Here is a 14,439-nt window from a genome sequence, read left to right as displayed (position 1 = left end):
AAACTTAAGTTTAACAAGTAAAAGTTGCAACTTTTAAAATGTTTCGGTAACGCATTACCAGGTGAACATTCACCCTTTCCAGGTTGTGCTGCACTTTTTCAGGTTTCACTTTCACTTGGTGAGTAGTTGGCATTGACAGGGAGTCACAGCAGGCTCTAGGCCTGTGAGACTGAGGCCTCAGAAGTTACATAAATGGATCCAGCCCTCTAAAGCAGGGAACTCCAGGCCTCAAGGGCCGGTGTCCTGCAGGTTTTAGATCTCACCCTGGGTCAACACACCTGAATCAAATGATGAGTTCATTACCAGGCCTCTGGAGAACTTCAAGACATGCTGAGGAGGTAATTTAGCCATTTAAATGAGCTGTTGGACCAAGGACACATCTGAAACCTGCAGGACACCAGAACATGAGGCCTGGAGTTCCCCACCCCTGCTCTAAGGCCCAGGGGCTGAACTCCCAGGGTTTCCCAGAAATTCCACTTTAACCTCCTAAGACCTGAACTCGTTCATGGCATGCATTTTTTATTTTTCTTTGCTATATGGGCTGATTGGGACCTGATGAATGTAAAAACAAAGAATTACCAGATTTTTACTTTTACCTAATTTTTGTTTCTGAGAAAAATGAGATCAACATATGAGGACATTCGTTTTAAATTTTGATAGAACAGTGGCAGTATAATGTCCTCGTAAGTGGATATCAGGCCCTTGTAGAGTAAAATTAGGTATTTTGGTCAAGACAACCCAAAATATGATGTCCACATATGTGGACGCCAGGTCCTAGGAGGTTAATGCCCCTCATGTCCTGAAAAACTAGCAGTAACGGCTATGAATAGCCATTAACCTGAAAAATAAGGAAAAAGAGCAGACGTTTCTGGTGCAACCTCATCCACCTCCAAGAGGCATGGAGAACAATGTTAGTGTTTCACTATCGTAATTGTGGCCCTCATCAGAGACACCAACAGACGCTGCTGGTTTCTCACAAAAATCGAACTGTTCCAGCTCCGTGTTACTCAGACTTGGAGACTAGATGCTCCTTGACATGAAATAACTTCATGGTGGGCTTTGGAGCATTTCTTATAGTAAAACAGGGTGAGAGTTTTGGCCTTAAAAAGCAAAATTCTCCTGCCATCACTTTTGAGAGCAGCTGTGTAGGCTTCCTGTGAGTTTCACAGCGTTTTCTTCTTCTTCTCTTTGCGTCGCCTCCTCCGGCGCAGTGATGTGTCTCAGTGGGGACGACTTATCAGCAACAGACGACTCGGCTTGAGATGAAAGCCGCTTTCTCACGTCTCTCCGCTCTCATCTCAAACACATCATTCATAACTCAGAATTTTTCACTCCACTGGGAGTTGTAGTCTTTAACATCAAAGCTCTGTAGTTCTTCTAGGAAACGGGTTGGAGTTATAGAAGCACTGAATGAGACTCTTCTTCAAAGGGCAGAGCGAGCAGTTAGTCAGCAGACTCAGAGTTAAAGTCGCTGGGCTGCTGGAACAAGCTCTGCTCGTATTTCCCTCCTCTCGCTGGTGTTTTTATGTAGCCTGACTAAATAAATCCACATTCTGCTCCCAGATTTGCGGAGAATTAGAAAACAGCTGTTATTACTGTCATTTTATATCAGCCTGTGAGCTTCAGATAAGTTAATCATCTCATTATCTCAGCTGTTTTCTGATAATTGGAATCAACCAGACAAAAAACACACGTTGTTCTCACAACAAATAGGGAAAATTAGCCCATTATCCCACAATAACAGGATGAAATGAAGTTCTAAAATTATTGCAGCTGCTTTTTTTCAATGCAAATTCAAAATCCCAAACCATAATTAACATTATTGTTCCCTTCTTATCTCATTTAAACTTGCAATAATAATGGCATTAAATTGTATCAGTTCACTAATTAACCCTTTAGTTCTTAGTGTCACCTGGTGTTTTCACATAAGTTCATCAGGGAAAAAAACAGTTTTCTAAAGATACAATTTCCTCATAACAAAGCTAAAGATCCTAAACCCCACCTTTGCTCACGAGTGGTGAATGGTGACCACAAGAATGAGACTGCAGTTAAAAGCATTGGAAATGAGCATCCTTCCTCCAACAGGGTGGATGGTGTAAGATATGGGGAGTAAGTCACAGCAGGATACCTACTGGGCGTGAGGTGTTTGAGGAATGTCCAACTGGGCGGAGAGAACAAGCGGTGGACTCGGGACACGCTGGAGAGATTATACCTCTCGGCTGGCTTGGATTTGCCTCGGAGTCCTGCCAGTAGAGCTGGACATGTTGGAAAGGGATGGGGAGGTCTGGGCTGCTGTCCCCAAATAAAAAGTAAAAAATGGATGGATAGATGGATGTTCAGCAGTCTGTAAGCCGTAAAGCACCATCCATCCATCCTTTTCTCCATTTTGTTAACAGTTTATCCAACTCAGAGTCACAGGGTAGACTAACATGTCTAATAGAAAGAGACCCTGCCACCTTCACCCACACCCACGACTAATTTACAATTACCAGTTGACCTAAACAAGTTATTTGGACCATGAGAGAAAACTCAGAAACGTCACACGCACAAACTCTGGTTTGACCTCAGTAGGACTCAAGCTTTTCTTATTGCATCACGTGTTGGAGAACAAAAGCTCTGCTATGCAGTGTTTCTGATAATGGCCACTTCTCAAATATAGGGAGAGAAAATAAAATCCACTTTCTGTTCATGAGCTGTGTCTGTGTAACCATGGTAACATGCAAGCACATCAGCTTCACCAGCAGCTCTCTGCTGTGCTTATGTCAGTCCTAAAGGGGACCGATTCTGCTGCTTTCCAGCTCTGTGTTTTTAGTCCAGGGCTCTTCTCGAGTTGTTCTGCATGATTCACAGTTCAAATTCTCATTCATCTTAAACTGGACCCTTTCAGTTCACCCGATGTCCCTAACAGCTGTTTAAGCTCCTGCCCCTTTAATGGCACCAACTGTAAATAAAGGGCAGGTGAGGATTGAGGACAGGTGTTGCAGTCAATCTGACCACAAACTGTGGCTAAAACGGCTGCAATGCAGTTCCTGTCACACCCAGCAGAGAGCACAGCATTCAGGAAGAAAAGAGAAAAACAAGCAAGAACCAATTAACCTAACAGCATGTCTGTCTGAGAACATACAAACTCAAAAGCCACCAACTGACCAACAAGTCTGAACCCAGAACCCTTCTGCAGTAAGGACACACAACTGAACCCTACACCATGTGGCTCTGCGGTGCATTGGTTAATACAACAAAACATGAAAATAGTATTCAGGCCATCCCGAACAAAGGAAAACCTTTCATTTTGACAGATTTTAAGAAATGCAGTGTTCCTGTTCATGTATGAGAATAGTTTGTAGTGGCCTGGGGGCGTTTGGACCTCTGACAAACTGACAGCTACACTGTCTCATCAGATTTCACAGCGTGAATCAGTTAATTAATAGCCGAGAGCAGAACAGTTTCTGTTAAAGCTGCACTGAACGCAAACATTCAGAGCGATGTGTTTCTGCATCCAGCCAGCAGGGAAGAGGTCAGAGGTCGCTGCACGCCGGGGAGCATGAATGTTTGTTAGCTCCCGCGCTGTGACGCTGAGCAGCTCTGACAGCAGCTGTCGCTCTGGATCTGTAGCTACTGATGACATCATGGAAGACAGGACGGCCTTTTGGATGATGTCATAAGAGGGCCATCGCTGTGGAGACAGCCAACGTGAATCTACCTACTCAAACACCGCCTCTCCAACAGGTTAAAGGAAGTAGCAGCTGCTCTCCACAGGATGATGACCATGAATGCTGACTAAGAGCTCTGATCGGGTAACAGCTCCTCATCCTCCCAGAAGCAAAAATTGTAAAATCTAAAACCAGAAGAAGAAACATCCATGTAATCAGCTGATTGTTCGCAGTGATCAGCTGGAGTCGGATCAGATCGGCTGAGTCAGACTGTAGAGACGCTGCTGCTGCTGAAACTCACAGCCACCTCACTGTTTCCAGAAAACACAGCTGATTATTCTGAAACAGAAACCAGCAGAGCTCAGACCTATCAATCAGAACCATCAGCTCAGACTCCAGGAAAAAGGCAGGAGCCGTGCAGAGATTAGACGGATCCCCACATTGAAGTGACGGGGACTCTGGAGAGTGCTGCTCATCTGGCAGACGCTTTGATTCAGAGATGTCTGAAAACGTGTTTGTTTTTCCTCCTTTATTAGTTTCACTGACAAAAAATGTTCAAAGAGCCACAAATACCTGATGAGAGCAGCAGTGCAGCATGCACAAATCATCACTAGCAAGGCAACACTGTTGTATGATAGGTTAAAGACTTCTGGGAGTCATTGCCTGCAAAGGATTCGCTATTTATAATTATGTTCATTTGATCAATTATATTTACGCTCATATAAAAATGTTCACAGCTCCTCAGTGGTCTCAAATTAAAGCTGAGACTCTGAAGTGTGCAGGAATTTCCAGACCTTTACTAACCTGATGTAACATGTTGTCCTTACATTGTCAATCACACTTAATTTTTACTAAAAAAAAAAAGAATAGTTAGTAGCATGTGCACTTATAGACCTATAGAGGCACGCTGCTGTTAAAACTGATGCACTGGTAATTTGAAGAAGACCCGTTCTGATCACTTACAGCTCTATATTTTTATTCTGAGACTCCACTAGAGTAGCTCAAAAAAACACCCATCCTTATTTATGTTATGCTGACTTTCACAGAGTGATCCAAACATAACAGAAGTGCTGGGAGCGCTGCAGATGACCTTAGAGGGAAGGGCAGCCAAATTTAAATCAAGTACGGCTTTTTGCTTTTTACAGGCACGGTAGCTGGCCACACCTCATACTGTGCGCTGAATTATATTCGGCATTGCTGATGGTATTTTCGTGGCATCCAAGTATAATAAATCTAGCGAAATGTATTCTATCTACATCGTGATATAAATTTCGTGAGAATTTAGCTGCTGTGTTCAACACTTGAGTTGAGTAGACTTTAGCCGATTACAGGTCTCTTGGCTGTTAACCTCCCCCGGATGGCTGGGAGCCTTTTTAATGGTGAAAAATCCAGCACCTAAAGGTGGTCTCTAAACAGTGGCAACAACTGCCCAACACTGAAAAACGTGGCAACGAAAGGATGATGGACCAAGTAGAAACCTCCAGGGAAGTGACTGCAGTTCCTCTGATGGCCACTTCAATCAATCCAGACAGATTCCTACATTAAAGCATTTTAATGCTTTTTAATTAAAACCTAAAATGCTTTTTAATGGTCGAAGAAGAAAAATGGCTCTACAGATACTTTCTCACTCATAATAGCTGTGCTGTTATATTTTTAATGTATTTCAGCCATGTGAATTCTGGTAAGGATTAAAAATAGGAGCATGGCTGCTTTGAGGTTTGCTGACACATGAACCTGTTGATCATGTTCATGATGTTGGCGTGCTTTGGAGCCATTTGAATGTAACTACCTGACAAACAATACCATTGGCGCCATCAGGCATAATCTTGTAGGTACAGATTTTTTAAGACTGTTTTGAAAATTCAGTCTTTGCAATAGTTAACAGCAGATCTTGGATCTTAGGATTTTTTTCTTTGGCTAATGTGTTTGATCTGCGCTGTGTCTGAATCATCTCATGCTGTGATCCAAACACATTTGCAGAAGGATAATTGCTGTTAAACTCATTTTCAAGTTAACATTTTGGGTGCTTAATCAGCAGTCAGGAGATGTTGGGTTTTGTTTATTTTTTCTGTACACAAGCAAACAAGAAGCTGGCAAGTCACTAAAAGCAAACAAAAACATCTTTTAATTATTTTGCTTTTCTGTAAAACAAAGAAGTCAGAGTTTGTAACGCTTCACATATCTCAGGAACGCAATGACTGACAACAGACTGAGTGGACAGTCACTGATGAACAGCTATCGTGATGCTAAGTGCAGGAATCCTGGTGGGCTACGCTTTTATTAGGGCTACATATTGTACAATGAGGTTTTATGAACATGTGACTCATCATGTGACTTTTACTTGGCTGCCATTTTGGACGTGTCCCAATCATAGTGACAATGTAAGATCAAGTGAATAAAGCCCCAGTTACACAAGCTCAGTGTCTGGCCAGTGACCATCTGGCAGCCACCTGTCGCTAAGGGAAAATGCGTATTCCCCCAATCAGCTGACAGAAACCTCTGTGGTCATAGTTTGAATAGAAATGATGGACATGTCCACAAACACTGTCCAGCTACCCTCTGAGCTGTAGTGAGCTGTGAAAAGTGAAACACAAACTGGACACAGAGACCGTTTCCTTCAAGGTAAAAGTTGTGCCTTATGAAACATGTTGGCTGTAGCCCTAAGGCACTTTTAATTTGAAGGTGAATCCTCGCCATTTCCACTTTGGGTTACACTTTTTCTTACTCCTACTCTGGTACTTGTTAAGTACTTTCAGACAAACATGGAAAAACAACAGGCAACCAAAGCAATCACTAGGAGATTTTTGGCTTCTTTGCAACTTCTTTCACCGAGCAACCTCCAGGAACCACTGCCAACCATTTGGTGAATACCCATTTTTTGCTAGCAACCAGTGGTTGTATCCACATCCAATATGGCAAACAACTTTTAAGTAATGTACACATGACATCACATGAGAAATCTCAACAGTTGTTGTGTTACAATGTTGTGTTTAGCTAGCTTATTAATCAGTTGTTTATCCATTAGCTGATAGATGGATGCATCTTGCTAACTGAGCTTTGCTAACATTAGCGGATAACCTCACTACTCTCCACCCTTGTTTCGAGTCGTGGTTCTAAAAAGATGATGTTCAAAACCACAGTGTCTGCATTCATGTTGTATACATTCTGAACAAGTATGGCAATAATATTCTCAGCATGCTGTTCTTCAGCTGGAAAGCTAAGCTGCTAACTTTACAGTAGCACTGGTAGGGATGGGTATCGAAACCCGGTTCTTGTTGAAAACCGGTTCCCACTGTTTCAATTCCTTGGAATTGTTTGCCATTTTTGCAAACAATTCCCTTATTGATTCCAGTCGCCTTGAATGACGTCATCACGTTGCGGAGCGTCATTTACCTGGCAGGAAACACGGCGCCTAAGCGGCTCAAATGCTAAAAAGTTTGGTCATACTTTACGAGAACGGATGACAACAGGGCAACTTGCAATACTTGCAAAGTAGATATTTCATTTAAGGGAGGAAACACTACGAAAATGTAAAAGCATTTGCTCACAAAACACGCGATGACCTTAAATAAATGTCGTGATTTTAATTCCGCTCCGGACTCGTGAATCTCAACCCAGCAGCAGCGGTAACGTTTGCACGTCCTCTCCCGTTAATGCGGCAGGTAAATAATCAACTAACAGTGCATATTATGTTAGCGCGATCTGCCTTATTACAAAACCTGCCATTACTGTGCATTTAGGTGATCATGATGAGAGAGACAGAGTCTGGCTCAGATGCTGGCAGTTCTCGCTGCAGTCTACCGGTAGCGTCTCCTTTCAGGCCAGGATAGACGAATGTCACCGAGCAGTGACTAAGTTTGTGGTAAAAGGCTTGCACCCATTTGCCACAGCAGATGCCCCCGATTTTTGGTAAGTGAATGTGTTTAATTGTTGGCAGGGACATTACTGGATATTCTTGTGTAATTGCTACAGAATAATTTATGTTATACTTTGTTATTGCTACAGAAGAATATTTATTTTATTATTTTACATTTACAATTTTTTTTCCTGGGGACCCTGTGACACCCCATTGAAGAGCCGTAGGCTGGATCTCTTAAGATCTCACTGCTGGGTTTGTAAGGCCATGTTACTCCTAAATTTCTATCTTGTTCAAAGAGAAGATATAAAACAAAGTTCTGAGCTAATCGATCTTAGTGTTCTCCTTTTTAAAAAGAATCGATAAGAGAATCGATAAAGAATCGAATCGTTAAACAGAATCGAAAATGGAATCGTGAAAATCTTATCAATACCCATCCCTAAGCACTGGGCTGCAGTATGCAATACATCAAACCCCTGCACTGACTCACTGGTGTTTCCAGATTTCTGCCCGCCGCAGCTTTAATCTGCACGCTGTGAAATGAAACTGTGCAGCGAAGCTTCCTCGACATTTATTATCCGTTCAGCTGTTTAGCTCTCTGGTACGATGAAAGTTTGAGCCTCAGACTCGTCGAGCCTCCGGACTCATTAGGACTGTGATGATCGTAATCGTGTTAATATTTCATCCTGTGAACACAGCCGGCACTGCTCTTCGGTCCGCTCCTCTGTTTGCTCGGTCGTTTTCTGTGTTGACTCGGCTCTGTTGTTCTGTTGCATTTCTGCTACGTTTGTTCATGAGTTCAGTAATCTGTCACCTGCTTGAGCCCTGGATAAATATTAACCCGAGGGCAACACCTTGCCTGCTCTCACCTCACACACTTCAAACACTCTTTCTCTGCTGGCTTCATAAAGCTGTTCTCTCTTAACCCCACTACCTCATTTTACATTCCTCTTTTAATACTTTTGGAGGAAAGTTTAATGACTTCAGGTGAGGCAGACACTTGAGTCATTAACATATGAATGAATGAACCTTTATTGGCATTGCACAGAGTACAATGGAATTCTGTGACTGTCCTTCATGGTGCAAGAGGGCAAAACTGAGAAACAGAGTGATGAACACGTCTGAAAAAAAATATGTAATACACATTATTTGTTGTACAAAGTTTACATAATAAGTTACATATTCTATACTTATGGGAAAGTAATAAAGAAAAGTAATAATCTGTATTTAATATTTGAAACTGCAGCAACCAAAGACTTCTGCAACTCAGTACAAGATTGAAAGTACAGCAACACCTGTGATGCGGATGACTGACGATCAATAAAATAAATAAAATACGCCGTAGAGAGCTATGCATGGGAGAAAACTGATGACATGCACAACAGAGAATTCAATTTAGTTCTGAGAGTGTTTTCCCCTTTTTATTTTATATCACTATACAGCACCAGCGCAGCGAGTCTATAGAATCATATTTCTGTGCACTAGTGCAAAGACAAGACCAGGGTAGAAAAAACACACACTAATCAAATTCAGCAGAAAAATGTCACTCAGCCTTCCTCCATGCACATCAATGCCATTATGTAACTGCAGCGTGCACACCCATAGTTAAAACTCCATCATCCAAGTCCCAAAGCAGTGTGCACATAAGACCACCAGCAACCTCTGCAACCAAACCAACCACTCAAACAGCAAAACCCAGAACTGCTGTAAACACAAATGTCATATTTCTGACAGAGCTGTGCTGAAAGATGTTTTCGGGCTTCAACGCTCACGAGAAGAGTCAATAATCAAAGCCTGTTTGAAATTTCCAACCATTCTTCATCCATACTGCCAATCTAATTCAAGGTTGCTGGAGCTGGAGCTTATCCCAGCTTTCATAGCGTGAAAGGCAGGGTACACCCTGGACACGTTGCCAGACTATCACATAGAGACAGGCAATCATTTGGGGGGAAGGAGAGGACCCACACAGACATGAAAAGAACAGAAGCTCCACACAGAAGGGTTTCGGCTGGTCGGGGGCTTCAAACCCAGCACCTCATGACCTTTTTTTAAATTTTCACTGATTGTCTTAACTGTGACAGAACCACCCATCTCATGAGTTACAGGCTGAGCTAGGGCTGAGCGATATGGCCTAAAATCCATATCGCGGTATAATTTGAAGCATGTGCGGTAACGATATAGTCTTTTCTTCTGTATACCGTATTTTCCGCACTATAAGGCACACTTAAAATCCTTTAATTTTCTCAAAAATTGACAATGCGCCTTATAATCGGATGCACCTTATGTATGAATTCTGGTTGTGCTTACTGACCTCGAACTGGTTTTATGTGGCACATGGTGCTCAAAAATCTGTCAAAAATGTTTTAGTACGACTTTGGTAAAGTACGAAGCCGCACCACTTGATGGATTGTCGGAGCATTACGGCTACCATAGTCAGGAGCCCAAAACTCCGTCCGCTTCAGGTCCCAAAGTCAAATGAACTCTGCGGCATCACTGAGAGTTAAAAACTGTCTAAATTCTTTCATCTTTAATAAAATGATCAGCGTTGCTGCTTTACCAGGTGTAACAATTAAGTTTAACATCCAGGCATCCATGAAAACAGAATTTATTAAATTTAACGGCGTTAGAAGTTAGCAGGAAGTTGGCTCGCTAGTTTACACCTAAAAATGATATAGCATGTTCTGACTGAGAGATTTCTGAAAAAAATCAAACGTACAGCTCTGCTATCACTTCCAACATAAATGAAGACAGAAAACTAAACAGCAGTGACGTTTGTAGGGTTACTGAAGTTGGACTAGCTGGTATATAATGATGTGCTACGTGATCGCTAGCAACACAGCTATGTTAGCATAACAAACATAGTGAAGCTGGAGGATGAAGCCAACTTTTTTCCACTCGATAAAAGTTAATGTGAGGGTTCCCGATGGTTAGGAACGAATGCAATCGCATGGCAGGATGCTGTAAATGGACCAAACTTCAGTCAGGAGAACAACTGAGATAATCCATCCACAATACGAGGTTAGCTATTAATATACTGCAACAACATGGGAACAGAGCAGCTGCGAGAGAATTCAACATTAATGAATCAATGGTAGGGAAGTGGAGGAAGCGCAGTTTTTGGCTTTCCTCATATTCTAAAAAATGTTTTGTCTCTTCGCTAATATTGTCGCCCGGCATAATTTGCAGATGATATTGTTTGTAGCCGCTGCGATGCTTTCGACCAAAACAGGTGCAGCATGATGACACCATCAACATGCGCTATCGTGGTAGAGCGGTATAGTCAAAATCTCTACCGTTGGCCAAATTCATATCGTTTCTGCCATATACCGTTTATACCGCCCACCCCTACGACTGAGCTGTGATTTTTGGCTGCATTTATATTTCTCTAAGAGAAATTTAGAAGCAGCAGATGGTCTCTTACATTTTATCACACTGAAGCCATGCTGCTTCTTTAAAAAATGCACAGACACAACATCGGGCTGGTTTCTGGAACATAACAATGAGTTTAGTTGACTCAGATGGCCTCAACAGTCACCAGATCTCAGTCAAACAGACCATTGCAAAAGATGCTGCGCACAAATCTGCACCAGCTGCATGATTCTGTGACGTCAACACGGAGCTAAATCTTTGAGAAATGTTTCAAGCATCTGTTTAAAATTCTGCCTCTGAGAATTTCATGCAACTGCAAAAGATTTGCCTTTCTCACCAAGTTTCTGCAGCTCCATCCTCTCAGCACAAACAAAAGAAATAGTTTTAAAAAAAAGATTGATATTGTTAAAAAGCAAGACAGGAACTCTGGAGCAAAGTCTAGAGTTGTTCCTAATTAAGTGGCATCATTAAGAGGTTCATGTCCATCAACATATTTGTGTGTGACCCGGTCGAAACCAATCAAACATTTAAACCTTGACAACAACTTCAGCTTGAATCCACAAATCCATGTTTATAATGAGCTGCACGAAAATATCTCCAGTCTTCATCCTGCTGTGACAGACAGGAAGCACGACACATGCTAGCTCAATCAATCGATCAATTTCTCATCAGATATGGTTCCCAAGTGTTTCTAAAAACAGACGAGCACTGAGGGAAACATTGAGAAAAGGTTTACTGAGGATACAGGTGTTCCTATTGAGAAGCCTCATCAGCTCCTGAAGGCTAGAAAGGAATATACCTCTGACGTACGTCACGTCTTTTACTAAAGTGCACATAAAAAGGCTGCAGAGACTTTTCAGAGCCTAAAAATCCCTGAACCAGCTCTATAAGCCATTTTCACACATGCACTGTAGCCCTGAAGTCTTCTAGACATCATCTGATGGAGGTGAAAATGAGAACAAAAAGGCCTGATGCAGTTGGATTGAACATTAAAGACTCTTTTACTTGCCAGGTCCCTATTGCACCAATGTAACAGCAGCAGGTAATAGTCCGCTGCACTGAACGAGCATCATGTCTGCTTCCTTATGTGTGATTTACACAGGCAGCTTCCTCGTTTAAACCATACACAGCATTTCCATCCGAATCAGAATAGTTCCCCCTGTTTTCTACATATTAAAAAAGATCAAATGTCGAACATTGTTCTAGAATAACACTCTGGACACGGCCATGTGACGTCATGCGTGCAAAAGACTTCAGAAACAGGCATTAATTAAACATGTGAGGCTGAGAGAATGCTTCAAGAGACACTTGAAAACCTCGGCTCTCAAACAAACAGGACAGAGATGGTCGCCAGTGTCCCCGAACGGTAGTGGAGGGTGGTGTGGGGGTGGGCGGGGGTCTATATAATCTTTATTTTTAGTAACGTTTTTCATTTTTATTTTTCAGGCTCAGCTTCATTTATTAGTCATCCATTCTCACATGCCCATTTCAAAAAACAAACATCAGATATGCATAATGCAACATAGTGCCAAAAACAAAATTACTTCCACTTCATGTAAGATATAAAAGCCGATTTCTTTGTCTCCGTGACGGCGGCTGGAGCAAAGCCATGTTGATCTGCTGGGACTATAAACCTTCCTTCATAACGGGAAAAAGTGAAACTCGCCCTGCCAGAGGTGCAAGTTGTAAAATAAAAATCACACCAGCTGTAACTGTCATCTGTACGAGTACGCTGGGTTAAGCTTGGCTGATCTGAATGGGTGAACTCCTGTTCCTCACAGATATAAGTTTATATATATATATATATATATATATATATATATATATATATATATACATATATACATATATATATATATATATATATGGGCTTTTGTTTTAACCTTTATCTTTACTATTTTGTTTTATTTTGATCTATAAAGTTTATGATCCACATGTTTGATTTGGCCTAAATATTATGCCGGATGCTCTTCCCGACACCCTGTCCATTTACCCGGGCTTGGGAGTGACATTTTCATTAGTTTCCCATATTTTTGTGTTTTTTCATTACCTTGAGCTGATCTATAATCGCATGTTTGATTAAGTGTAGGGATAAGTGATCCAACCGTATATTTGGACTGGATGTCAGTTTGATCTGTTCATTCATTCTTAACAGTTCAACACAAAACACAAACTAATCAAATTCAGTAGGAAAATGTCACTCAGCCTTCCTCTGTGCACATGAATCATGCATTATCTGATCGCAAAGACAGATAATGAGACAATCACGCATGCATGCTCACGCCTGCATCCACCTCAAACTTAACCTGAACATGCATGTCTTTGGACTGTGGGAGGGGCTGAACTGACGGGTGGATGCAGGAAGAGTAACCCTGATTAATATTGTTTCACTTTCAGTCGCATCGGGTCAGGTGTCTGTGAGGAATGAACACAGTGAAAGCAGGAAAGGGAGACACCTGAACATACAGTAAAGACTCTCACACTGAGCTGAAATCAAAGAAACGCAAATAAATTATGTCAACAACGGGAATACATCTTTAATTTTATTTTACAAAGCAAAGTTTAAATCCAGCCTAATGTTGTCTTAGTGAAACTGTTTCCTCACAATCACCGAGTTGTTTTTAGGCACTAATCCAAACCAGTGGCTGGAAGTGTATGTAAAAGCTGAGTAAAAAGTGCAAAAACACAACAGTGTCAACAGGATGAAAATTAGGCTTCAAAACCTTCAAACTGTGTCTCTCAGAAACTGTTACTGTGCGGACGGAGGCAGCAGAGCTGCCAGGACGAAGGCGACAAAAGCATCTGACCAAAAAGATGATGATCGTGGATGAAAATGCATTGGTATCTGCATCTGTGATCGATTCATTAATACCATTAACCCTACATTTAAGTCCAGTTTTGTTATTTATCCAGCACCAAACCTCAGGCCCTCCACACTGTGACCCCACAGAAAAACGCTGGAGCACACTTTTCTTCTTGGACCAGAGCGCGAGCACTGAAAATGAAAAAGAGCTGACTGATGGCAGTTTTATCCAGTGTGGAGACATTTCCATTCTGCGCTGTTTGAAACGTTTAACTGCTTCTCTGTTTAGCTGCTCCTTCAGCAGAGTGTCCTAGAGCTGGCTGCCAGATACACCCCCCACTTTACCCCCTTTTATCACTCTTCATCAGAACAGCTCAGATTAAAAGCATCCTCACAGCTCTGCAGCATCCAGCAACACTCCACGCATTACATACATAAACACACCATCACCCACAATCTGATACTACAACCAGCTCCTCCTCCCTGACAACACACCCTGTCCTCTCCACTACAATGATAACAAAACCCAAAATGTTATTTTCCCTCAGGTCTCCTCCTAATCTCTCCATCCTTGGCAGTAAATCAGCTTCAGGTTAAAACACCTTCTGCAGTGTGGAGTGCTTTACACGACAACTCCTCCTCCTCCTTAATGTACTCTTCATCACCCCACCGTACCCCTCTCCTCCTATATGTATACACCTCTTCCTCTTACTCCTGCTGCCATTCATGACAAACGGTCAGAGCAGACAAAGAGCGGCTTC

The 14,439-nt window shown here is 42.0% G+C and overlaps 1 protein-coding gene across 4 annotated transcripts in view; it reads right to left on the bottom strand.

The window, feature by feature from the left end:
• The window catches only part of LOC146364974 (membrane-associated guanylate kinase, WW and PDZ domain-containing protein 3-like), a 60,908-nt gene that overhangs the window by 45,670 nt on the left and 799 nt on the right, over nt 1–14,439 (bottom strand). The window lies entirely within an intron of this gene.

This window comes from Perissodus microlepis, chromosome 20 (assembly GCF_051167445.1).
Source record: "Perissodus microlepis isolate ML-2025 ecotype Zambia chromosome 20, ASM5116744v1, whole genome shotgun sequence".
NCBI lineage: Eukaryota > Metazoa > Chordata > Actinopteri > Cichliformes > Cichlidae > Perissodus > Perissodus microlepis.
The sequence above is the reverse complement of the archived record's forward strand: the minus strand, read 5'-3'. Positions and strand labels throughout refer to the sequence as shown.